The 27,257-nt window shown below is 37.9% G+C and overlaps 1 pseudogene; it reads left to right on the top strand.

Annotated features, from left to right (window-relative positions):
• The first annotated feature begins 3,905 nt into the window (after nt 1-3,905).
• LOC122681899 lies at nt 3,906-15,621 on the top strand (annotated as a pseudogene).
• Nucleotides 15,622-27,257: the final 11,636 nt, after the last annotated feature.

Here is a 27,257-nt window from a genome sequence, read left to right as displayed (position 1 = left end):
GGCAATTTGATCTTTGGTTCCTCTGCCTTTTCTAAATCCAATGTGAACATTGAAAGTTCTTGGTTGATGTACTGTTTAAGCCTGGCTTGGAGAATTTTGAACATTACTTTGCTAGCATGTGAAATGAATGCAATTGTGTGATACTTTGAACATTCCTTGGCATTGTCTTTCTTTGGGGTTAGAATGAAAACTGACCCTTTCCAGTCCTGTGGCCACTGCTGAGTTTTCCAAATTTGTAGGCACATTGAGTACAGCACTTTCACAGCATCATCTTTTAGGATTTGAAATAGCTCAATTGGAATTCCATCACCTCTGCTAGCTTTGTTCACAGTGATGCTTCCTAAGGCCCACTTGATTTTGCACTACAGGAAGTCTGGCTCTAGGTGAGTGATCACACCGTCATGATTATCTGGGTCATTAAGATCTTTTTCATATAATTTTCTGGGTATCCTACCACCTCATCTTAATATCTTCTGCTTCTCTTAGGTCCATACCATTTCTGTCCTTTATTGTGTCCATTGTTGCATGAAATACTCCCTAATGTTCTATATGAAAACTCTATAATCTTTCCCATTCTATTCTTTTCCTCTTTGTCTTTGCATTGTCCTCTTAAGAAGGCTTTCTTTTCTCTCCTTGCTCTTCTTTGGCACTCTGCATTCAGATGGGTATATTTTTCCTTTTCTCCTTTGCCTTTCACTTCTCTTCTATTCTCAGCTGTCTGTAAGGCCTCCTTACAAAATCATTTTGCCTTTTTGCATTTCTTTTCCTCGGGGCTAGCTTTGATCACCACCTCCTATACAATGTTATGAACCTTTGACCATAGTTCTTCAGGCACTCTGTTTATCAGATTTAATCCACTGAATCTGTTTGTCACTTCCACTGTATAATTGTAAAGGATTTAATTTAGGTCTTACCTGAATGGTCTAGCAGTTTCCCCTGCTGCTGCTAAGTCACTTCAGTCGTGTCTGGCTCTGTGCGACCCCATAGACAACAGCCCACCAGGCCCCCCCATCCCTGGGATTCTCCAGGCAAGAACACTGGAGTGGGCTGCCATTTCCTTCTCCAATGCGTGAAAGTGAAGTCACTCAGTCATGTCTGACTCTTAGCAACCCCATGGACCACAGCCTACCAGGCTCCTCCATCCAGGGGATTTTCCAGGCAAGAGTACTGGAGTAGGGTGCCATTGCCTTCTCTGGTGGTTTCCCCTACTTCCTTCAATTTGTATGAATTTTGTAATAAGAAATTTATGATCTAAACCACAGTCCTTATCAGGAAACTTTTAAAATAGGAAGCTGATCTGTAATCACATTTGCTTACCTTGAAGTTAACAGTTTTACTTTGACCCAGAACCAATTACCAAGCAAATAAATCACAGTTCCATTAGGAAAAAGAAAATAGCATTTTTAACTGATACTTTGAAGTGAGTTTAAGTAAGTGACTATTTATAGTTGAACCAACAAGAGATAATGAAATTTTGCAGATTGGCACCTAGTGAAAAGCTTGCTCAAGGTAAAGAGAGAAACTATCGTCAGTCATAGGAGAACTGGCAGTAGGAATTTGAAAGGAGTTATAGTTACAAAAGGTCAAACTCATAGGCACAACCATGGGACCAAAGCAGATAGGAAGTTGGAGATCAGTGAAGAAGTATTCTGATCTTAAAATCACAGGCCTCCAATCAGCTGTTGTGTTCTCCCATTTCTAATCACAGGAACTAAATGAAAACTGGTGAGCAACATAGTATACCTTGAATGAAAATTAATTTACTTTTGAAATTAATTATGAGAATTTTGTGATATACCCTATCTTATTAAATTAAAATATTGGGAAAAATCCTAGGAAAATACATACAAATACATATAACACATACTAATAATAAAGAAATGTCTGTATTATCCAAGAGAAAATTAATTAAACATTCGTTTTTCTAAAGCAATTTTGAAGGATTTGGAATTAGAAAATATGATTTTTATTTAATATTATATGGTTTAGAAATGAACAGTTTCAGAATGATAACATAAGGAGGATCAAAAACTTTCTCTTGAATAAGACAGAAATTACAAACAGCCACATTAAATCTCTGGAATTTATCCTAATAGCATATAGAAAATTGAGAAATATTTAATGAAAAAATCCATTAAATTCTGGTAAAAATGGGGGCAAATTCTGAATTTGAGGAAGCATAACTCACTTTCAGCCCATCTGTAGCTCATCATGTTGGGAGCCCACTATAGGCAGAAAATAAGAGATAAAAGAAAATGGGACTTCTTCTCCTGCCAGCTTCCAATAAAAGGGTGTGGATTCTTTCTTCAGGAAGGTCAGAATCCCAGCACTTCTTATTCCTCTCATCTTAGTTTTGGAAGAGCTCTAGTCTAGACAAGAGGGACTGAGAGACCTGGGCACACATTTTCTATTCAGTTATCAACTCATAAGATAAAAGCATTATGCTAGTGCTAGGTGCACAAGCCAAGAACACTGAGTCCTAACTACCCTTGAGCCAGCTCGCTGAATGAGCAGAGGCTTTATGCTGAGAAAGGCAATTCAAGACCAGAGCTACTGCCCCTGCCTAGTGCCTCCCTCACAGAGCAGGAAGTCAATTCAAGAGCAGAAAACATTGTTTCCACTTTCTGGGTTCAGAGTTCAGTTCAGTTCAGTCGCTCAGTCGTGTCCGACTGTTTGTGACCCCATGAATCGCAGCACGCCAGGCCTCCCTGCCCATTACCTGTTGGTCTTTTAATGGACTAGAACCTGGTGGTCTGGAGTCAACAATAAGAAAGTAAGAGAGAGAAAGAGGCTGATAGCGCTTGTTAGTGCTTTAATGGACCGGAACCTGGTGGTTCCGAGAGTAAGAGAGAGAAAGAGGCTGATACCCCCTGGTTTACGCGGAAAGCCAATAGAGCCCTGTCCTTAGGGCTCGTGCCGCTGCACGTAGGCACCGGCCGCCCTCTCGAGTGGGTGAAGGCACAGTGTGCCTTCTCGAGAGGGTCTTAGAAGCCCGGGCAAGAAAGTGAGCTCAGCGGGCCTCCGCGCTCCAAGGAATTAGACGGGGGGCGGGGGGGGAGAGAGAGAGAGAGAGAGAGATGGGGACCAAAGCTCTGATGGAACAAAGGTGTTTTAATCAACATGGCGTGGGCATATATGCTGTCTTACCAGATGGTTATTCTCAGCAAAGACAAAGATTAAAATTCCTTACAAAACATCAGATGATCCCTATCAAAGAGAGAGAGTTGCAAACAATCACCTTTTACCATTTGGCTCATAAAAAGGAAGAGGGTATTTATCACTGTAATGAGAAATGCCTGGATTCCTCAGCCCCGGGAAAGGCGTGCCTCTCCACTTAATTCCTGAATATTCAGGAATCAATAAGGGCCAGAGGGTTCCTGACAGATCTAAAACAGCACACAGGAAGCCTCTTGTTCAATGCATCCTGACAATTCCCCCTATTTTATTATATTTGTAAAAAAATAAGGTCTTGACCAAATGAGTTTTGTTAGTATTAACCAACCTTATAGAAAGGCAACGATAAACAACAAATACAATTATCAAGACAACCACTAAAGTTATAGTTCTAGATGCTGTGGGTAATACTTTGGAACCATCCTTGTGGGTCTAGCCCGGATAATTTGTTCAGCTAAAGTTTCCAAGTTAGTGGAAGAGGGCAGATGTTTAGAAAAAGTTTCAAAGATTTTCTTTTGCAGTAATTGTACATTCAGAGAGTCATTATCATGTAAATGACATTTGATTTGTTCCCAATAGTAGGTACTATGATTGAATTAAACAGGAGTATCACAAAATTGGCAATTAATATAAGTTATAGATCAAGTTGTAAATTTCTTACGGCTATAACAAAAGGAAGTGGGACACAGGCCTATATAATATGAATGATTATAGCGAAAGAAATAGTTACTATGACCACGACTAGTCTCTGTGAAATCTCTGGTCGGAGTCCCAAGTTCTTGGGTGCTGGCAGCAAGTTTCCATATGTTTTATATGTCTCTAGTTCAGGCCCAATTTGTTTACTGAGGATGATGATTCGAGGAGGAGGAGGATGTCAGCCAAGAAGTCCTTTCTCATGGTAATGTTTCAACGTTGTGTTAGTAACCTTTTACATAATGTTTTTTGTTCTTTCCCTCTTTCCCTAAAGTTTCAGTAGTAAACATGGTTCACAGACAGAAAAGGGCAGCAATGCCTGAAAGTCTTCTTTTGGAGGCAGGACGAAAGCACAGGTTTATAGACCGACATTTATGCATAATTTTGCTGGGCCCATGCACAAAGGAAAGACTTCATAACCTAAAGAAATGTTAATTAGTTTTCCCTCCTCCCCAGGGTGTGAGGGTTCCAGGGAGAGGGCAGGGTGGAGGCATTGGTTGTTATGCTGGGTCTTTTCTCCGTCCATTTTATGACATGAAATAAAAGGGGGTTGGGTAAGTAAATTAGTTAATCCAGCTTGAGTGGGCGGGGGGCGGTCACAGGCCAACGGAGCATAGCGATAAGGTTTCAGGACTCTGAGGCATTCCCTGTTGAGAAATCAGATTCTTAACTTGACTAGTGAGGGTTTTTATTTGTCCCCAAGTGGGGAGATCATAGGGTTGATGTCGCTGAGGGCGGTGCTTTCTGGAGATCTTTAGAGCAGCCATGGCCTGTATTGGAACTTCTTCCTCCTGGGGTTTTTGTTGTTTCTATTTTGAATGTCGGGGGCCCCCTTGGGTTGAATTTTCTGAGGAAAAAGTTTGTTGGACCCACCTGGGGAAATACAAGCATATTCCTTTACCCATAAGATTAATTTCTCAAATTTCTATTGTTTATTGAACCCGTCTTGGTCCCAAATGGGCAGAGGAAGAGAAGTGTCCTTCAATTCCTCGAAGTTTTTCTTCTCTTGTTAAAATATTTCCCTGTGGTAGGTTTAAAAAATTTAAAACAAATAAAGCTGTATTAACAATAATTATGGGTTTAGAAAATATCTTATGTTGGAATCTAGTAAAGTCTGCTTTAGATAAGGAAGACAGTAGTGTACCTGTGTATTCCCCCTTCTTTAATTTTTTTATTTGTAACTTTAGTGTGTGATGTGTTTGTTTGACTATGTCTCATGTCTGTGGATTATAAGGAATATTTGTAATATGTTTAATAGAAAAAGATTGTAACAATTATTTAAAGTATCTAGAAATATAGGCAGGGCCAGTGTCTGTTTTAATAGAACTAGGAGTTTATGGTGGAGGTTTTTATATCTTTTAATACAAAAACTGAATATTTAGAATCAGAGACTAGATTAATGGGGTAAGGATATAGGCAAATAACTTGAATAAGAACATATAATTTATTTTGTTGAGCAGAATGAAATTTAGTGTAAAGGCAGGTTTCTAAGCAAATACAGTTTCATTAACATAGCTTAAGAGAACATTTGCATGAGTAAAACATACGGGTTTGTCAAATCTGTTTTGAGTTTTAGGCAGAACCAACTTGAAGACAGAGTCTGGGGTAAATGTATAGCACATTAACATAGCTTAAGACAAACATTTTCATAAGAAAAATGCATTGGTTAACTCAGGGTTTGAGAAAAGTTAAGTTCAAGTGAAACCAGGTGTCATTATGGCAACACAGTATTTCAAGAGAAACCTCTTTTTAAATTTGTATAGAGAAGAAATATATATATATATATATCTAGTTTTTTTTTTTTTTTCTTTTTTTCCTGCTGTTTAAGAGAGAGAAAAATGTCTGACACTTGCAGCCTATTTTTTCCATTTGGAGACCCCTGTCTTTTTTGTCTGTTAAGTCAAACTAGATCGGTCAATAAAAGACTGAAGGTTTGTGGGGGCAGGGGCCCAAAAAATCTAGTAGATATTCTAGAGGGGACTGCTTGACGGTAAAGGAGTTTAGGGCTGGTATAATCGAGGGCAGCACTGCTGGATGTTGAGGGTTTGAGGGAAAAGATGGAATTTGTCCCTGGTTTTTGTTGAAGGGGACCTGGGAGGTCTCTTGCTTGGAGTTTCCCGGAATAGGTTTTGTTTTGTTTTTTTTTTTTTAATATCAAATTTAGATTTCTACTCTTTGGCCCAATGCATTTTTCTATGGCAGTAAGGGCAGATTTTTGGAGGTTTTTTAAAAGTTTTTTTAGGGCAGCCTCTTTTTAAATGATACTTATCTCTACATGTAAAACATCTATTATTTTCTTGTTTTTAAGGCAGCAACCATTGTTTCAGCTAGCATTTGTATCTTTTGAGTTTTTGATTCTATATTGTGACAAGCCTTCAAATAATCAAAAATAGTCTCTGTATCACGAATTGGGGCTATAGACCTTTGACATTCCTGATTTGTATTTTTATAAGCAAGTAATTTTTTTAGTTGCCTTTTAGCTTCTTCTTCAATTGCTGTACAGAAATAGCAGTTTCTAATCTAGCTAAGAAATCGGCATACTTTTCATTAGGTCCCTGTAATATTTTAGTGTAGCTGCCTGTAAGCTCCCCTTGAGGAGTAATTCAATCCCAAGCTTCAAGGGCCACTGTTTTTAATTGATCATGTAACAAAGGAGGGCGTCGTATTTGAGCTTTTATAGCGTCAAATTGTCTGGTGCCAGTTAACATTTCAAAAGTAATTTGGTTTTGCCTGAACATTTTTGTTAGCATGATCTCTGGCTGTATCTTGAAACCACATTGTCCATTGAAGATACTCTCCTGGTTTAAGGAGAGCTTTTATTAAAATTTGCCAATCATAGGGAATAAAGTTTCCAATAGAAGATGCCAGAACATTTAGAATCTCTCTAGTAAAAGCTGAATGTGGCCCATACAAAGTTATGGCCCTTTTCACTTGTTGTATGTGAAAAAGGTTAATACCTTCATATTGAGGTGTTATTTGCCCCTGAGCATCAACATTTTTTAAAACTGGAAAGGCGGAGAAACCTTCAGCTTCAGAGACTTGCAATTGCAAAGCCAGCAACTCAGAGAGCCTCTGTTGGGAAGCAGGTAGATTATTGTTATTCAGAAAGGTGTTGTCAGTTTTAATGTTAAAAGGTGTCTTAGGGGAGTCTTTGTCAAAATGATCAGGTTTTATTGAGGGAGAGACTTTGGGATATGTGCCCTCTGGCAGGGGAGGAGCACTTGGAGCAACCGGCGAAGGGTTAGTAGGAAAATCTTGAAGTATCTTTTGTTGTTCTAATTGGGCCTTTTGTAAGGTATCATCATCTAATTTATATTCATGTAATAAGTGTTCTGCCTGTTGCCAATATCAGGAGGGCTAGAATTACCTTGAAATGGCAGAATCACAGTTTCAATGAGAGCCCATAGGGGCCAGAAGTCTATCAGAACTACCTTTATTAGGGAACCAAGGGTTACATTCAACCACTGTCTGAAGGCAAGCCTCTACTCTCTGGCAAGAAACCGAAAATCCCTGAACTTTAAATAAGTGCTAAAGTAAAGTAGAAAAGTGAGGGGCTTTCCAGCTGATTTACCCATGTCTTAGTACTTACCGGCCTCAATAGGCCCTGGGGGTCACTCCGTTCGAAGTCACGTGTACCAGAGTCCCTGTTCGGGCGCCACTTCTTGGTCCTTTAATGGACCGGAACCTGGTGGTTCTAAGAGTAAGAGAGAGAAAGAGGCTGACATCCCCTGGTTTACACGGAAAGCCAATAGAGTCCTGTTCTTAGGGCTCGCGCTGCTGCACATCTAAAGCATACCTAATGCTGCACAGATAATCAGCTGTTGATAAAGATGTAGTGAATCCCATAGCTCTCTAGGATCCTTCTGCCTTTCCAAGGCCTCTTTTTCTCCCATGATTTAACAGAACAACATCCCTTATAAAGCAGAAGTCTTGGCTTACTACTCTGGAAGGCATGTCGTTTCAAGTTGCAATGCTATTGTCTGGAAAATTTATGGAAGCAACTGAAACTCTTCCTAAAATATTTGATTATATGCTGCATATAGGAGCTTCTTTGATGGCTCAATGGGAAAGAATCCTCCTGCAATGCAGGAGACCCAGGTTTGATCCCTGGGCTGGGAAGATCCCCTGGAGGAGGGCATGGCAACCCACTCAGGTTATTCTTGTCTGGAGAATGCCATGGACAGAGGAGCCTGGCAAGTTACAGCCCATGGGGTCACAAACAGTTGGATACCACTGAAGTGAGTGAGCATGCATGCTGATGTGTGTGCTGCATGTAGTTATACGTGCTCATTTGTCACTGGCCAGAAAACAGTACATAGATTCTAATAAAGAAGCATAGTCACATTTTTCAATATCATATATGAAGTGATACATTTTTATGTAAGTAAAGCAAAGGATAATTTCCATTCAGTTCAGTTCAGTTGTTCAGTTGCGTCTGACTCTTTGCATCCCCGGGGACTGCAGCATGCCAGGCTTACCTGTCTATCACCAACTCCCAGAGTTTGCTCAAACTCATGTCCATCAAGTGCATGATGCCATACAAACATCTCATCCTCTCTCATCCCCTTCTCCCACCTTCAATCTTTCCAAGCAGTAGGCTCTTTTCCAATGAGTTAGTTCTTCCCATCAGGTGGCCAAACTATTGGAGTTTCAGCTTCAGCATCAGTCCTTCCAATGAATATTCAGGACTGATTTCCTTTAGGATTGATTGGTTTGATCTCCTTACAGTCCAAGGGACTCAAAAGAGTCTTCTCCAGCACCATAGTTCAAAAGCATCAATTCTTTGGCACTCAGCTTTCTTTATAGTCAAACTCTCACATCCACACATGACTTCTGGAAAAAAACCATAACTTTGACTAGACAGACTTTTGTTGGCAAAGTAATGTCTCTGCTTTTTAATGCAGTGTCTAGCTTGGTCATAGATTTTCTTCCAAGGACCAAGTGTCTTTTAATTTCATGGCTGCAGTCACCATCTTCAGTGATTTTTAACCCCCCCAAAATATAGTCTCTCACTGTTTCCATTGTTTCCCATCTATTTTCCATGAAATGATGGGACCAGATGCCATGATCTTATTTTTCTGAATGTTGAATTTTAAGCCAACTTTTTCACTCTCCACTTTCATTTTCATCAAGAGACTCTTTAGTTCTTCATCACTTTCTGATAAAAGGGTGGTGTCATCTGTATATCTGAGGTTTTTGATATTTTTCCTGGAAATCTTGATTCCAGCTTGTGCTTCTTCCAGCCCAGTGTTTTGCATGATGTGTTTTGCATATAAGTTAAATAATCAGGGAACGATATACAGCCAGCCTTGATGTACTCCTGTCCCAATTTGGAACCAGTCTGTTGTTCCATGTCTGGTTCTAACTGTTGCTTCTTAACCTGAATACAGATTTCTTAGGAGGCAGGTAAGGTGGTCTGGAATTCCCATCTCTTTCAGAATTTCCCACAGTTTGTTGTGATCCACACAATCAAAGGCTTTGGCATAGTCAATAAGCAGAAGCAGATGTTTTTCTGGAACTCTCATTTTTCTATGATCCAACGGATGTTGGCAATTCGATCTCTGGTTCCTCTGCCTTTTCTAAATCCAGCTTGAATATCTGGGAGTTATTTCATGTACTGTTGAAGTCTGGCTTGGAGAATTTTGAACATTACTCTGCCAGTGTGTGAGATGAGTACAAATATGTGGTAGTTTGAAGATTATTTTGCACTGCCTTTCTTTGGGATTAGAATGAAAACTGACTTTTTCCAGTCCTGTCACCACTGATGAGTTTTCTAAATTTGCTGGCATATTGACTTTAACATCATCATCTCTTAGGATTTGAAATAGCTCAAATGGAATTCCATTACCTCCGCTAGCTTTGTTCGTCATAGTGATGCTTCCTAAGGCCCACTTGACTTCACACTCCAGGATGTCTGGCTGTAGGTGAGTGATCATACCATCATGGTTATCTGAGCCATGACAATCTTTGTTTGTTTTTTTTTTTTTATATTTATTCTATATATCCCTGCCACTTTTTCTTAATATCTTCTGCTTCTGTTAGATCCATACCATTTCTGTCATTTATTAGTGATAAAGGATATTAGGGTAGCCTATCCCTTCTCCAGCAGATCTTCCTGACCCAGGAATTGAACTGGGGTCTCCTGCATTGCAAGAAGATTCTTTACCAACTGAGCTATCAGGGAAGCCCAATGATTTCCATTATTTAGAAGCAAAAAATAAGATTTTTCTTTTTTTTTAAAGTCAAGATGATATTTATTAGCTATGCTAGTTAGCACTTCTGGTTTTTAGCACCTTTATTTGTTAAGTTGGAAAAAATCATATCTTATGGGCTATGTGAGAACAGGAAAAAAAATATCAGTACATCTATCAAATAGTAGGTAATAAAGATAATTTCTAATATTTTTATGTCATTTGGTTATTAAACCTACTGTCATTCTGTCAATTTAGTACAGAAGATTTTTCAAATGTAATATTTAAGCATGGCATACATAATTTTCACAAACTATTAAACATGTTACCCAGTACCCAGGATAAGAAACATAACAGTGCTGTCATCCTGGAAAGTTCCCCCACCCATGTCCTAATCGTAAATCACATCCTTCACAAGGATGCTCCCATTATGGTTTGTAATATATTGATGAATTTTGACTGTTTTTGAACTTGATAACTACTTCCTAAGTCCTCAAATCTGTCAGCATGTTACATGACCAATAGGACTTTGCAGATATGATTTAAGTTAAGAATTTGAGATGGAGGAAGTGACCTAGGTTATTTAGATCGGCCCAATTGATCACACAAATATTTAAAAGCAAATAAACTTTCCTTGCTACTGTGGATGAGAAAGAGTGAAATAGAGGAAGAAAATCAGAGACATAGAGAAGAGGATACACAAATAGAGACAGAAATACAGGCAGAGCGAGAGACAGAGAGATGGCAGAAAGACAAAGAGAGAGATTCAATGAGGGGAGAAGGGTGAGGAACATTCCTGGCATTAATAATTCAGGTCTTCACCATGACATGAGGAATGCAGGGAATTTTTAGAAGCTGGGAATGGTTTCAGAAGGAAGTCTCACGTGGAGTGTGCAGAAAGGAACATAACTGCTTTAGTTTAGCCCAATGAGAGCTGATGAGGTTTTGATTTAAAAAACTGTAAGATAACAAACTCGTGCTGTTTTAAGTCACAGAATTTATGACAATTTGTTACAGCATCAATAGGAAACAATACAGTTATATTTCTATGGCTGGAATTGCTGAGTTATAGAGTCAGCTTATGCTTGAGTTTATTGGAAACTGTCAAAGAACTTCCAAGGCTGTTTTACCAGTCTATACTTCTACTAAGATTACATGAGAATTCTAATTCCTACACATCTTCGTCAATATTTGGAACTTTCTTTTGTCATTTCCATTCTTCTAGTAAAATTGTGTATACTGTGATTCTATTCTCCATTTCTCAAATAATAAGTGAAGTCAAATACTTTTCGTGTTTATGGGGCAAGTAGACTGTTATCTAGTGATGTGACTGGCAAGTCTCTTACTTATTTTTCAATGCATTTCCTTACCTAATCCTGAGAGGTTGTTTTTCTGTTTGTTTGTTTTGTTTTGTTTTTAAATATACTAGAGTATATGAGTCATAATATGAGTCATCTCTCAGACATAGTATCATCAATATTGTCACATCTTCTTATAATCTGTCAATTTTTCTTCTACTATCTTACTGGTTGGTGAAGACAAAACAAAAATGAATATGCTCTTAGCCTCTTTCTGTATTATTTAAGGAAGCTTTTGCTATTCCAAGATCATTAAGGTTTTCTCCTATGATTTTTTTTTCAATCTTTTATTTTTTGCCATTTATATTTAATGCAATCTATCCTTAAGACAAAAGTTTTAAATCTGTTACAAATGACAAAGTGAGGTATGGAGATTTAAACATTAAATAGAAAATGAAAGAAGAGATTAAATTGTGTTCTTCTGCTGTGCTTATCTACAAACACTGCTTTATCTACTGACCTTGTTAAGTCTTCCCTGATAACTCCAAAGTTGAATGGATCTTTCCCTTTCTCAGCCCCAACATTTCTCAATTCTACTCATGAGGTATACTTTTTAACAATTGTAGATATTGCATGTATTTGTATGTGTTACCTTCCCTCCTGGATTTTAGACTCTGTGATCAATGGCTGCTTCATCATACATCTCTATGGGATTCACATAATTAGCCCAACTTAGAACTGGTGGTATTTATTCCATGCTTGCTAAAATAAAGGAAAATAACCATTAATTTCTCTGCTTTACACATATAGTTCACATGGCAACAGTACTTCCTATATGACTCAAAAAAATCATGAAAACCTTATTACAAATAACAAACTTCTGGCATAAAAAAAAGGTCTGAGAAGACAAAAATCTTTTTCATGGAAATACATTTTATTTTATTTCTAAAATTTATTTATTTATTTTTGGCTGTGCTGGATCTTCATTGCTGCCTGTGAGCTTTCTCTAGTTGCAGTGAGCAAGGGCTACTCTCTAGTTGTGTGCAGATTTCTCATATGATGGCTTCTCTTGTTGAGGAAAATGGGCTCTAGGGCACATGGACTTCAGTAGTTGGGCTCCACAGTTGTAGCTTGAGGGCTCTAGAGCACAGGCTTAGAAGTTGTGGTACACAAAAGCTTGTTGCCCTGCAGCATATGGAATCTTCCCAGACCAGGGGTCAAACCCTTGTCCCTTGTGTTGACAGGCAGATTCATAACCAATAGACCTCAAGGGAAGTCTGGAAATGCATTTTATTTTAAATATAGCTGTCTGTACATGTCAATCCCCAAATCCCAATTTAGCCCTCCCGCCAACTCTTCCCCTTTGGTAACCATAAGTTTGTTCTCTAAAGATACTGATCATAACAGATCATTCACTTTAGAGATGCAATGAGAGACAAGCAAGGAACAGGAATCACAGTGACCAATAGAACTATTATATAATTGACTTCTTTAAGCTCTAAGGCCATCAGACCAAATCAAAGTAGTGCATATATTCAGCCTCCTCTATGTCTCACGTACACAAAATTTTCAAGATGGTATATATCTCAGAACCTCACTTGGGGCCCAGATTTTGTCACACATGACAAGAAAATATATCAATCATGTGGATAGTAGCTACTTAAATGACAAAACAGTACTTTATTAGCACTAATTTTTGACTATTCAGTACCTGGTCAGTAACACATAGTTGCATTCCAGTTAGTGGTGGCTAAGAAAGTGGGCACTCTAACCTAAAGTAACCAAAATTTAGAATTCACTTCTTATATAAACAAAGTTTTTTGTTGTTGTTCTTGTTGTTCCACTTTTTGGCCTTCTACCTCAAAATACTCCTACTTTTGGACAATTGTCAAGAATATTTGTGTTCTTGGAGTTTTGCATAGGAAGTTATGGACAATTAAAAAGATCCATTCCCATTCTCTAAGAGTAAAATGCTATCTCATGTCCTTCTTTAGTTATATCAGGAGCATTTTTTAGCACTTAGAAAAAGTTGTGCTGTTAAGATAAAGTGTGATTGTAACATATTTGAATAAATTAGAAGAACATATGTATCTTAGGAGAAATTGACAGAAGTGCTTGAAACACAGAGAGCTACACTATTGTTTTTTTTTTTTTTTTTTTACACTATTGTTTTTTAAATGCATGTTAGAAGATTTCATTACAAGGCAAGATCAAGTTTGATTTTTATCTAATGAACCTGAACTTTCTGCCAATATGAGTCATTTCAGCAGCACACCTGAGTTCACAGAGTACAACCACATCAGTTTCTGATAGATTAGTAGGCAATGAGAGTACTCAGCCTTGATTAAGCTGGGAGATTGCAAATTCTGATCTTGATATCAAACTCTGTCTTTTATAGGAAAATCATTCTACTCTAAACAAGGATGAGATAGTATTTTAACTAAGTGATCAAAACAGCTAATTTACAGCTAAAGCTTAATATATACCATGAAGATTCTATTTTATATTTTTACTTTCAAAAATATCTCCGAAGCAATGTTTTTCAAAGTGGTTTACTTAGTTTTGAGAAGTGGTTTTCATATCTTAAAAAAGTAAAAAACTGGATTCAAGATTCATTTTATCCTAAAGACATCATAAATCTTTAGTATTTATCCTAGTCTGGACAACAATTTTGATTTTTCACTGGAATTTTTGTTGAGACATTTTTTAGCTGTCATAACCATAGAAGACTGATAATTCTTTGTAACTAAGTCCAATACATGTTAATTTGTCCAACCCTTGAGAACAAAGGGTTACTCTCTAGTCAAGAAGAAGGCAAATGGGAAACATTGGAAGAACTTTTTATTAGTAGTGATTATTATTATTATTATTGTTTTTAATTTCAAGCATGAGCTCAAAAAGGAGTCATTGTGACTGACTTATGATTACTTTCTGTAAAAGTCTGTATCTTACTCATTTTTGTCTCCACAAGACTCAACACAGCATCTACCATCTGAGCAGAAACTGAAAAAAAAAAAGAAAAGAAAAGAAAAATGCTTCTAAGATATTTTTGCACTGTGAATGCCTAGAAGCTTAGATGCTTATCTAAGACCTACTTTATTCTATTTTCATTACATTTAAAATTTGTAGTTGTGGAAAGAAAACAGTACCCATGGATTACAGTACCTACAGCCCAGTAGGGCTATGGTGCTTACACCACCTACCCCACTCTTGGATATGCACAGACCACTCAGGCATATTGGACCATATGGACAGCCCACTAATGTCACTTATACCCAGGCTCAGATCAATGCAACCTATGGGCAGACCACATATGCAGCTTCCTATGGGGAGCCTCCCAATGGATATTCTACTTGAACTGCACCCCCAACAAGTGTACTATTAGCCTGTCCAGTACATGGTACTGCTGCTTATGATACAACCACTGCTACAGATATTACCAACCAGGCCTCTTATGCAGCTTAGTCTGCATATGACACTCAGCTTGCTCAGCTATAGAAAGCAGAGTAGCTACTATGGTCAACAAAGCAACTATGAGCAGTGGACACCTACTAGTTACACTCCATCCCCCAACTGAATGCTATAGCCAGGTTCCAAGGCAATATAGGCAAGAAAACAGCAGCTACGGCAACAGAGTTCATTCCCACAGGACCACTCCAAGAGTACTCCACTCCCGCTTACAAGCAGGAGTCTGGAGGATGTTCCTGACCAGAAGAGAATGGGAGAATAAGTGACTTGGTTAACCTGGGCAGAGGAAAAGGGAGATTTTATTGTGGAAGTATGAGCAGAGGTGGGCAGAGGGAAAGATGAGGCAGAATGGTTGCTAGAGAGTGAGGTGGCTTCAATAAGCTTGGTGGACTCATGGATGAAGGACAAGATCTTGATTTAGGCCTACCGTAGGTCCAGATGAAGACTCTGGAAACAGTGAAATTTATGTGCAAGGGCAGATTAAATGCCAGTGTGACATTAGGCAACCTGGCAGACTTCTTTAAGCAGTGCGCAGCTGTTAAAATTAAGGAGTGGACAACACATAATCCATATCTACTTGGACAAAGAAACAGGAAAACCCAAAGACCATGATGCTACAGTGTCCTATGAAGATATGCTAAAACTTCTGTAGAGTGGTTTGATGGGGGAGATTTTCAAGAGTCTCTCTTGCAAAGAAGAAGCTTCCAATGAACAGCATGTGGGAAGGAATGACACACCATGAGGACAGAGGGACACCACTACCTCCTGAGGAGGTCCAGGGGCCATGGAGGTCCTGAAGGACCCATGGATCACATGGAAGGTCATGGAGGGGACAAAGAGCCCTCCCACATAAAAGGCCCTGGGGTTCCCAAGGGGACCCATCTTGAGGAGGAAACTGGAGGTGCCCTGATTCAGGGCGTGGAAGACAGAACTTCATCCAGAGTGCAACTAGTCTAAGGCCCCAAAACCTGAAGGCTTCCTCCCGCCATCTTTCCAACTCCTAGGCAGTGGCTGTGGCAGAGGTGGCTCTGGTGGTTGGTGGGAAAGAAAAAGTGACCTCATGGACCCTGGTGGTTCCAGTTCAGTTCAGTTCAGTCACTAAATCGTGTCTGACTCTTTGCGACCCATGGACTGCAGCTGGCTAGGCCAACCTGTCCATCACCAACTTGCAGAATTTACTCAAATTCACATCCATTGAGTTGGTGATGCCATCTAACCATCCCATCTTCTGTTGTCCCCTTCTACTCCTGCATTCAAACTTTCCCAGCATCAGAGTCTTTTCAAATGAGTCAGTTCTTCACATCAGGTGGCCAAAGTATTGGAGTTTCAGCTTCAGCATCAGTCCTTCCAATGAACACCCAGGGCTGATCTCCTTTAGGATGGACTGGTGGATCTCCTTGCAGTCCAAGGGACTCTCAAGAGTCTTCTCCAACACCACAACTTAAAAGCATCAATTCTCCAGCATTCAGCTTTCTTTATAGTCCAATTCCTACATCCACACATGACCACTGGAAAAACCATAGCCTTGACTAGATGGACCATTGTGGACAAAGCAATGTATCTTCTTTTTAATATGCTATCTAAGTTGGTCATAACTTTCCTCCCAAGGAGTAAGCATCTTTTAATTTCATGGCTGCAATCACCATTTGCAGTGACCTCTTAGCTTCATCCAATTGGACCAGAATAGGCAACTTACATAAGCAAGGTTAACTGAAAGCTGGTCAGCAACTTGTGATGTGACTATTGATTTGGATTATTGGTAGTCACATTCATAGACACTTAAAGTAGGAATGTCTTGAGATAGTAAGTTTAACTTACTTTCCAAGTTCAATTAATCACGGTCTCAGGATGAAATAGATGATTCCCTCAAGTTAGAATTATTCAAGGAGGATTTACTAGAGTCAGAGAGATGTGTGCAAGGTTTGAGTGAGACAAAGAGGATATCTTTGGCAGAAGAGAGGATAACTGGAGAGTTTAGGGAAGTGAGAATAGAATAAAATGACTAGAGCATAGGGCACAGTGAAAAATGTAAGGGAATGCGTCTCAAAAGTTTTCATAAGTTTGGTAATGTGCATTGAAAACTCTCTTAACAGATGTGAAAAATTTGAGGACTCCAGAATTGTCTGAATATGATATATCTACATTTTTTCTTTCTTTCATTTTTTTCTTTTTGTAGGATAAAGTACATGTCATTGGGCCTCTGACTTGAGGAAATTCCCACATATCCCTTTAAAGAAGTTGAACCTTTCTTCCCTTCTGAGGTAAATACCAGAAAATTTTAATGATGAAATCTGTTTTCCTTGTCCAAACAGTAACCCCTGTTCCTTGCATCTTTTCTTTCCAATCTTTTTCTAGGAAGATAGAGCAAATGTGCATTTCCCTACTCCTCCAGCTAAGTACAGGAAAAGGGACAGCCTAGCAAGACAAACTCTTAGACATAGTCTCCACACTAGCAAAGCACCACAGCAAAAAGCTATGACTGAACATTTATCCATTCCAGCAAAGGCTAGGTGGGAAACCTAAATTTCCCTTATCTGGTTATATTCTGAGTGGTCCCAAAGTGATATAAGGGAAATTGAATTGAGAGCTGGAACTTTTATCCTGAAAGGACAGACCCATGGTACTAAGGGAGTTATATAAAGATCCTGGATTTCCATGCTGCCATGAACTAGTGAGATGTTGCTCTTCTTTCCTGCTAAGGTAGTGACACGGATATTTAGTAGAGTCAGAACATTGACTGCCACCAGGTGCTATTAAAGCCTCCCATCTGTAGAATCAGTAAAGCTATGTGGGGAACAATGAGGCATCTTCAACCTTTACAAATCAGGAAGTTATCACTAAAAGAATACTTGGGGACTAGAACCTCCATCCCTTTATAGCAGTAATGAGGAAACACTCCTCAGGTGTCAATAGAAGCCAGTTGAGGGACCTGAGCAGCTACTCCTACATTTGCCTATACAGACCACTGTAGGTAAACTCTGTGAACAGTGTACTTCACCAACAGGTAATTGTTTTTATGACCCAGGATCTTGTGAGTCTAAGAAGAGTATAGGAGCCTAAGTCAGAACTAAGTTTGAATTCTTTGAGGTCTCTCTAGATGGCTACTTACAGACAGTATCAGTTGGGCTTCCTCAGAGTAGAAGTCAATGGGAAGAAGGAACCATCATGCATAGAACTGGCCATGGTAAAATTCCCAATTTTTAAGTTAGCCCCCCCCCCCCTTTTTTTTTTTTAGTTGGAGGCTAGTTACTTTACAATATTGTAGTGGTTTTTGCCATACATTGACATGAATCAGCCATGTAAGTTAGCCTATTTAATCACTCATTTTCTTCATTAGCCTACAGATAACCAAAGGATGACCTTGTTGGGGGACAGCCATTTTTAGTGACTGGACTTTCTTACTCAGTTATGTAGAACAGAGTTGAGAGTGGAAGAATCAGAAATCCTTTTGAGTTAACTTAAAGATGTTCATTCCACCTCATTTTGACTCCAGTAATCTGAGGATAATAAGGTATCTGTTGAAAATCATGACAGTTAATCTATTAAGTGATTTTTTTTTTTTTAAAGACAGAATGCTCACCACTATTAGAACATAGATAATCTGGAAAGCTGAAAACATGACACAATTTTTGCTTTATGGAGTTAACTGCTCAAACTGGAACAGCAGTGAAATATCAATAGTTGCCTAGTTCAGTTCGGTTGCTCAGTCGTGTCTGACTCTTTGCGACCCCATGGACTGCAGCATGTCAGGCTTCCCTGGCCATCATCAACTCCCAGAGCTTGCTCAAACTCATGTCCATTGAGTTGGTGATGCCATCCAGCTATCTCATCCTCTGTCATCCCCTTTTCCTCCTGCCTTCCCAGCATCGGAATCTTTTCCAATGATAGTTGCCAAAATATTCCACATGGTCAAATTTCCAGAAGCAGTCAGGGGCTCATCCAGTACAATATGACCTTTGTTGCCCTAAGACAAATGGGATCATTGTTGGCAAAAGTCGTAAGTTGACTTGCAGTTGTAGTTTTTGCATTAGAATCATATAGAGTATTAATAGTGTTCCCCGTCTATGATGGTGGATGTGCTACCATATCTGATTTGATGATGGCTTCAAGTGGAGATTGTAGTGATTGGGTAGTGTTGGCTTTATCAGCAACTGGATTGTAGTTAGTTTCCTCAGAGAATGGATTTTGTTTACTGTGGAATCCACCTAAGTGACCCCAAATTTCCAATTTGCAACAGTGATTTATTTCTGCAAATTTTGACCCCTCTCCTCTCAGTGATCACTATCCTGCACTCCTGGTTACTGAATGTATGAAACTGTCATTTCCTACATTTTGTTCAGTTTTTAGTTTTTCTGAACAGAAGGGCAAATCCATCCCCTTTTACTCCACCATGTCCAAATGTGGAAACTCACTTCTCTTTCTTAGTTGAAGCAGTTAGAAGATATTTCTCAGAAGATCCTTCCTCTAGGAGAAAAATACTGGCTAAGGTGATTGGAGGTTGAAGAGGGAAACAACATAGAATATCCAGATATCAAAATTGTTCAAGGGACTGGTATGTTCTTTTGTTCTATTTTTAGGGAAATCTTAACCATCATGTGAGAACTTAGGTTGCCAAGATTTATCCCTAATTCTTAAAATGATAAACCAAAGAGATGTGCTCAAAATTTTTTAGGGGGTGGAGAGCTTCACCAATGGCATTACAAGATGCTTCTGTGAGTATGAGCTTATTGACCCCTCTTCATCTTGCCTTTCACATACTTTTCTTTGCAAATATCCTCTCTTTGCAGTGAGTTTAATTAATTACATTCTGAGCAAGGAACAGTCTCAGCATCCCAGCAACAGCTTGATGGATCACAGGCTGAAGATATAAATGACTAGTGAATATATTCAATTTATTAATTGGATTTTCCCATATAACTTCCAGCCAAATCCTTTTCAGGGCAAAAGGAAGGCCAAAACATATGCCATTAGCTCACTAACATTTTCCTTACAATTACTGGCTCTTCCCTTTGACATCTATGTGTTTGTAAATAGTCACACATCTAAACAGAGATCTCATCTCTGTCTATGTTTTAAAGTTCATCTGTTCAACATATTTTCATTTTTGGGACTGTTCCCAATAATTAGTCTAAAACAAAGTCTCACTATAATTTTACATAGTGAGACACTTTGTCTAGTTGTTGTTATATGCATTTCCTACATTTCACTCATCTTTTGAGCAGTTTTCATTTCTCAAAACTAAAATGTAAGATGTATGTCTGTGAAGGGCTTTTTTTTTTTTTTTTAAGATCTAAGTCAGTGAGCCGGGAAGAGGAACAAGAAAGGTAACTAGTGGACACTGAGGGCCTTTTTACTTATAACAACCTCTCTACTTGGGATTGTGCATTGAGTGTCTCATTCAACAACCTTGTGATATACCTGCTGTTGTTCTGAATTAATAGGTAAATAAATATAGACCAAGAAAAAGACCAAGTTCTGTGCATAGGCTTTTCTCAATTCTCCCAATTTGAAACATTTCTTATATTCTCCTCTTTTGCAAATTAAGTGTGTAAAGTCAAGCAGAGATTATACTGCTCTATTTTATTTTATATATGCTTATTTAAACACTACTAGGATTTCATTCTAATTATAATATAAGCAACTCAAAAACTAAAAAGTGGTTTTTTTTCATTTTTATTTTTATTTTCACTTTCTTTTCTTTTCTTTCTTTTTTTTTTATAATAGCAAATGAAGAAATAGACAAAGGATTAATCTCAAAAATATACAAGGAACTCCTGAAGCTCAATTCCAGAAAAATAAATGACCCAATCAAAAAATGGGCCAAAGAACTAAACAGACATTTCTCCAAAGAAGACATACAGAGGACTAACAAACACATGAAAAGGTGCTCAACATCACTCATTATTAGAGAAATGCAAATCAAAACCACAATGAGGTACCATTACACGCCAGTCAGGATGGCTGCTATCCAAAAGTCTACAAGCAATAAATGCTGGAGAGGGTGTGGAGAAAAGGGAACCCTCTTACACTGTTGGTGGGAATGCAAACTAGTACAGCCACTATGGAAAACAGTGTGGAGATTTCTTAAAAAAATGGAAATAGAACTGCCATATGACCCAGCAATCCCACTTCTCGGCATACACACTGAGGAAACCAGATCTGAAAGAGACACATGCACCCCAATGTTCATCGCAGCACTGTTTATAATAGCCAGGACATGGAAGCAACCTAGATGCCCATCAGCAGATGAATGGATAAGGAAGCTGTGGTACATATACACCATGGAATATTACTCAGCCGTTAAAAAGAATTCATTTGAATCAGTTCTAATGAGATGGATGAAACTGGAGCCCCTTATACAGAGTGAAGTAAGCCAGAAAGATAAAGAACATTACAGCATACTAGCACATATATATGGAATTTAGAAAGATGGTAACGATAATCCTATATGCAAAACAGAAAAAGAGACACAGAAGTACAGAACAGACTTTTGAACTCTGTGGGAGAAGGTGAGGGTGGGATGTTTCAAAAGAACAGCATGTATATTATCTATGGTGAAACAGATCACCAGCCCAGGTGGGATGCATGAGACAAGTGCTCGGGCCTGGTGCACTAGGAAGACCCAGAGGAATCGGGTGGAGAGGGAGGTGGGAGGGGGGATCGGGATGGGGAATACGTGTAACTCTATGGCTGATTCATATTAATGTATGACAAAACCCACACACAAAAAAATTATTTATTTATATTGTAGTGAAGAGGGAGGCGGGAGTGGGGATCGGGATGGGGAACACATGTAAATCCATGGCTGATTCATGTCAATGTATGGAAAAAAAAAAAGTGGTATTTTTAGAAGTATAAAATGCTTTGTTTTCTGAGTAACCAATAATTTTGAGTTTCACACTACATGCATATATTCAAATACACATGGAAGTGGTGGTGGTTTAGTTACTAAGTCATGTCTAACTCTTGAGACCTCATGAACTGTAGCCTGCCAGGCTCCTCTGTCCATGAGATTCCCCAGGTAAGAATATTGGAGTGGGTTGTCATTTCCTTCTCCTCAAATATACATATTACTTTGTATATTGGTAACTTTTATATTTCATGTATTATATTCTTCAACTTTTTTTAAATTTGAAATTAATCTTTAATTTCTTTCTTCATTAAACATGATATACTAACTTCTAAAATTGCTGCATGGTATTCTGTTGTGTGCTAAAGCGTAACTTTTTAATCATTCACTGCTTTACTGTTTTATACACACACACACACACACACACACACACAGTGTTTTATATTATAAATAATACTACAACCAACATCCATACAATTACATCTTTTCATATATGTAAATGTATAATTCATTTTCTTTCTCTATTTGGCCATTTTCCTCTTTTAATTTAGGAGATTGTAGTTTAATTAGCGAATGCACTATCCAGTAACATTGCCAGCTTTACCTCGTCTTGCTAAAGAATTTAAATGATCTTCTCTCTATCCCAGCACTTTTTGGGCTGACTGATATTGGCAGTCAGATAACAAACTCTTGATTCACAGCCATTCAGGTCTTAAAAGTATTGGATGTTCCAGTACTCACATTGTCAGAGCAGGTTCATAGAGTTATAGAAATTAAGAGATTGAAATGACCTTTTGGCTCCACTGTTCCATATACCTGCCAGCACAAGATTCTTCTTTATAATATAACTTATTAATAGCATGGACTGGAATATATTTCTTTAGAATTAGTTCTTCCACTCAAACAAAAAGGAAAAAGTCTTCAATGAGAAGAGGCATTCACCTAAACGAGTGATTTCAGCATCACATAAAAAATAAGGCTATAGTTTTACTGCAATGTTAACAGAATTATATTGAATGATGCTATTTAGCTTGATTTAAAATGTTCTTTATCAGTACAATTTCTCTCTTTTTCTCAGAGCAGTATTCCATTACTTAAAACTTATTACCAATAGAAAAAGTAATTCATCTCAAAGGTAAATTTTCTAATATTCCTAACTGGAGAAGTTTGATAGCTGAGGGAATGGGCCACATTCTGATTTCAAGAATAACCACTTAAAGTAAGAATAATACTGCCAAAATTGACATGCCACCCTCCTCATACACAAATATACAATTTAATGATATATAGGTTTTGTTAAATTTAGGTAAGACAAAAATGTTCAGTTCTTAGGACATTGTGTAGCACACACTCAGCAACTGTTTTTTTTTTTTTTTTCTCATCTCATTTATTCACCTTCCTTACCACCTAAATTAATCTTCAATTCTTTGTCTTAGATATTCATTCATTTATTTATAATATACTGAGTTCCAACACTATTGTGGTAAATACTACTGGTATAGTAAATGGATATGGGGACTAACTAAATGTCAGTTTGTTTTGTTCTTTTGGAAATTATAATCTATTTGGGAAATTGGTTACTAATCAAGGAATCACACACAAAAATAAAAAATAATCAACTATTGTAGGAGAAAGAAATAGGTAACATGAGAGTCCAGAGAGATTAATTTGTATAGTCAGAGCAAGACACCTAAATGATGAATCTAAGGTGGAAAATGGAGGAGAGGAAAGGCGAGAGTATCCCATCATAGAAAGAGAATACAATGAAAATTATAAGACACTGATGAAAGAAATCAAAGGACATATGCAGATGGAGAGATTCTCTGTGTTCCTGGGTGGGAAGAATCAATATTGTGAAAAAGACTATGCTACCAAATGCAATCTACAGATTCAAAAAGATCCCTATCAAATTACCAATGGCATTTTTTTCCCAGAAATAGAACAAAAAACTTCACAATTCATATGAAAGGGAGCACAAAAGACCCTGAATAGCTAAAGCAGTCTTGAGAAAGAAGAATGGAGCTGGAGGAATCAATCTTCTTGACTTCAGACAATACTACTAGCTATAGTCATCAAGACAGTATGGTACTGGCACTAAAATAGAAATATAGACCAGTGGGACAAGATAGAAAGCCCAGAAATAAACCCATGCACTTATGGGTACTTTATTTTTGACAAAGGAGGAAAGAAACAATGGGGAAAAGACAGCCTCGTCAATAAATGATGCTGGGGAAACTGGACAGCTACATGTAAAATAATGAAATTACAACACTTCTAACACCATGCACAAAGATAAACTCAAAATGGATTAAAGACCTAAAGGTAAGACCAGAAACTATAAAACTCTTAGAGGAAAACAGGCAGAACACTCAATGGCATAAATCAAAGCAAGATCCTTTATGACCCACCTCCTAGAGTAATGGAAATAAAAACAAAAGCAAACAAGTGGGACCTGATTAAACTTAAAAGCTTTCACTCAGCAAAGGAAGCTATAAGCAAGGTGAAATGAAAACCCACTGATAAAGGATTAATTTCCAAAATATACAAGCAGCTCATACAACTCAATACCAGAAAAACAAGCAACCCAATCAAAAAGTGGGGAAAAGATCTAATCAGACATTTTTCCAAAGAAGACATGCAAATGGCTAACAAACACATGAAAAGATGCTCAACAATGCTCATTATTAGAGAAATACAAATCAAAACTACAATGAGATATAACCTCACACCAGTTAGAATGGCCATCATCAAGAAGTCTATAAACAATAAATGCTGGAGATGGTGTAGAGAAAAGGGAACACTCTTGCATTGTTGGTGGGAATGTAAATTGATACAGCCATTATGGAAGATGGCATGGATATTCCCTAAAGAAAACTAGGAATAAAACCACCATATGACCCAGCAATCCCACTGCTAGGTATATACCCTGAGGAAACCAAATTGAAAAAGATACATGTATCCCATTGTATTGCAGCACTATTTACAATAGTTAGAATATAGAAGCAACTTAGAAGTCCCTCAGTAGATGAATGGATAAAGAGGTTGTGGTATGTATACACAATGGAATATTATTCAGCCATAGAAAGGAACACATTTGAGTCAGTTCTAATGAGCTGGATGAACATAGAACCTATTATACAGAGTGGAATAAATCAGAAAGAGAAAGATAGATATTGTATTCTAATGCATATATATGGAATATAGAAAAATGGTACTGAAGAATTTATTTATAGGGTAGACATAGAGAATAGACTTATGGACATGGGGAGGAGGGAGGAGAGGGTGAGATGTATGGAGAGAGTAACATGGAAACTTACATTTCCATATGTAAAACAGATAGCCAATGGGAGTTTGCTGTATGCCTCAGGAAACTCAAACAGGGTCTTTGTATCAGTCTAGAGGGGTGGGGTGGGAGGGAGATGGGAGGGAGGCTCAAAAGGGAGGGGATACATTTACCTATGACTGATTCATGTCGAGGTTGACAGAAAACAACAAAATTCTGTAAAGCAGTCATCCTTCAATTAAAAAATAAATGCATTTTTTTTAAAGAGAAAAAAATCAAGACTAAAATATTCAATAGCTAAAATGAAATACATACTAGATAGAATGAACAGCACTCTAAGTGATACATAATTGTGCATAAGTGATATGGAAAACAGAATAATGGAAATTATTCAATCAGGACAGCAGAATGAAAAACCCTTAAAAAATGAAAGCAATTTAAGAGATCTAAGGAATAACATTAAGCTTTCCAAAATTCACATTTTAAGGGTGACAGAAGAAAGAGAAGGGTGACAAAACTCTACCTGAGGAAATAAGACTGAACACTTTCCAAACTTGAAGAAGGCAGCAGGCATCCAGATTCGTGGAGCACAGAGGGTTTGAAACAGCATAAACTGTAACAATGAAATGAAACCAAATATTGAAATTATACCAATGGCAACAATGTGGATGAACCTAGACACTGTTATTCTTTTTTTTTTTTTGATACTGTTATTCTTATCAAAATAATTCAGACAAAGACAAATACTGTATGATATCTCTTAAATGTAGAATCTAAAAAAAGAAAAAATGTCAACTGATATATATGCAAAAGAAAAACAGACTGGCAGATACAGAAAGCAAACTTGTGATTATCAAATGGGAGAGGGACCGTGAAGGAACAAATTAAGGGTATGGAATTAGGAGATACAAACTACTATGTACAAAATTAGGAGCTACAAGCTACTATGTACAAAATGGATAATTAACAAGGATATCCTTTATAGCACAGAGTGTTATAGCCATTACCTTGTAATACCTTTTAATGGAGTATAATCTACCAACAATACTGAATCACTATGGTATACAAGTGAAATTATTACTGTAAATCAACTGTATTTCTATAAATACTGGGGAGGGTATGAAGAAAAGAGAATCCTCATACATTGTTGATGGGAAATTGATAAACACTGTGGAGGAGAAGGGGACGACAGAGGATAAGATAGCTGGATGGCATCACCGACTCAATGGACATGAGTTTGGGTAAACTCTGGGAGTTTGCGATGGACAGGGAGCCCTGGCATGCTGCGATTCATGGGGTAGCAGAGTCAGACATGACTTGAGTGACTGAACTGAACTGAACTGATGGAGAAGAGTATGGAGTTTCCTTAAGAAACTAAAACTAGAGCTTCCATGTGATCCAAAAAACCTACTCCTGGGCATATATCCAAAGAAAAACATGGATTGAAAGGATACATGCAACCCAATGTTCATAGTAGCACTGTTTACAATAGCCAAGACATGAAAGCAACCTAAATGTCTATTGACAGATGAAAGGATAAAGAAGATGTAATATAGGCATATAATGGAATATTACTGAGCCGTTAGTGAGAATGAAATAATGTCATTTGCAACAACATGGATGGACCTAGAGATTATCATACTATGTGAAGTAAGCCAGAGAGAGAAAGGCAAATACCATACAGTAGTGCTTATATGTGGAATCTAAAATATAATAGAAATGAACTTATTTACAAGACAGAAACAGATTTGTAGACATAGAAAACAAATTTATGGTTACCAAAGGGGAAAGCGGGAGAGATAAATCACGAGTTTGAGATTGGCAGGTACAAGCTACTGTGTATACAACTGGTGAACAACAAGTTTTATTGTTTAGCAGAGGGAACTATATTCAATCTCATAATGAACTGCAATGGAAAATAATTTTAAAATTCAATATTGTATTTAGAACATGGCATACACTATGGTTATAGATAGTAAATGACTTTGCCATAAATTTTGTGAGTAATATGTATAAGGTACGGAGTTAGAGTAGGTGAGGTTCAGAAAAAGAATGAGACTGGCACTCTACAGGAACAGATCACCTTTAATGAAGCAAGAAGGGGCAGCAGTCAGATTAGCGAGCTACTGCACTTATCTAAGAAAAGAGTAAGTATATATAGGCATGTATGTAGAAAGATACTGTCTTAAGGTGGCCTCTCCTTCTCCAAGGTTGCTGGGAGTAGTTATCTCTTAAATGGCTGGGGCAAGGAGTTCTGGAGATCGGCCAGAGGCTGGCAGGCTTGCAGATGGGCGTAGTCA

This window comes from Cervus elaphus, chromosome 1, assembly GCF_910594005.1.
Source record: "Cervus elaphus chromosome 1, mCerEla1.1, whole genome shotgun sequence".
Lineage (NCBI taxonomy): Eukaryota > Metazoa > Chordata > Mammalia > Artiodactyla > Cervidae > Cervus > Cervus elaphus.
The sequence above is the reverse complement of the archived record's forward strand: the minus strand, read 5'-3'. Positions and strand labels throughout refer to the sequence as shown.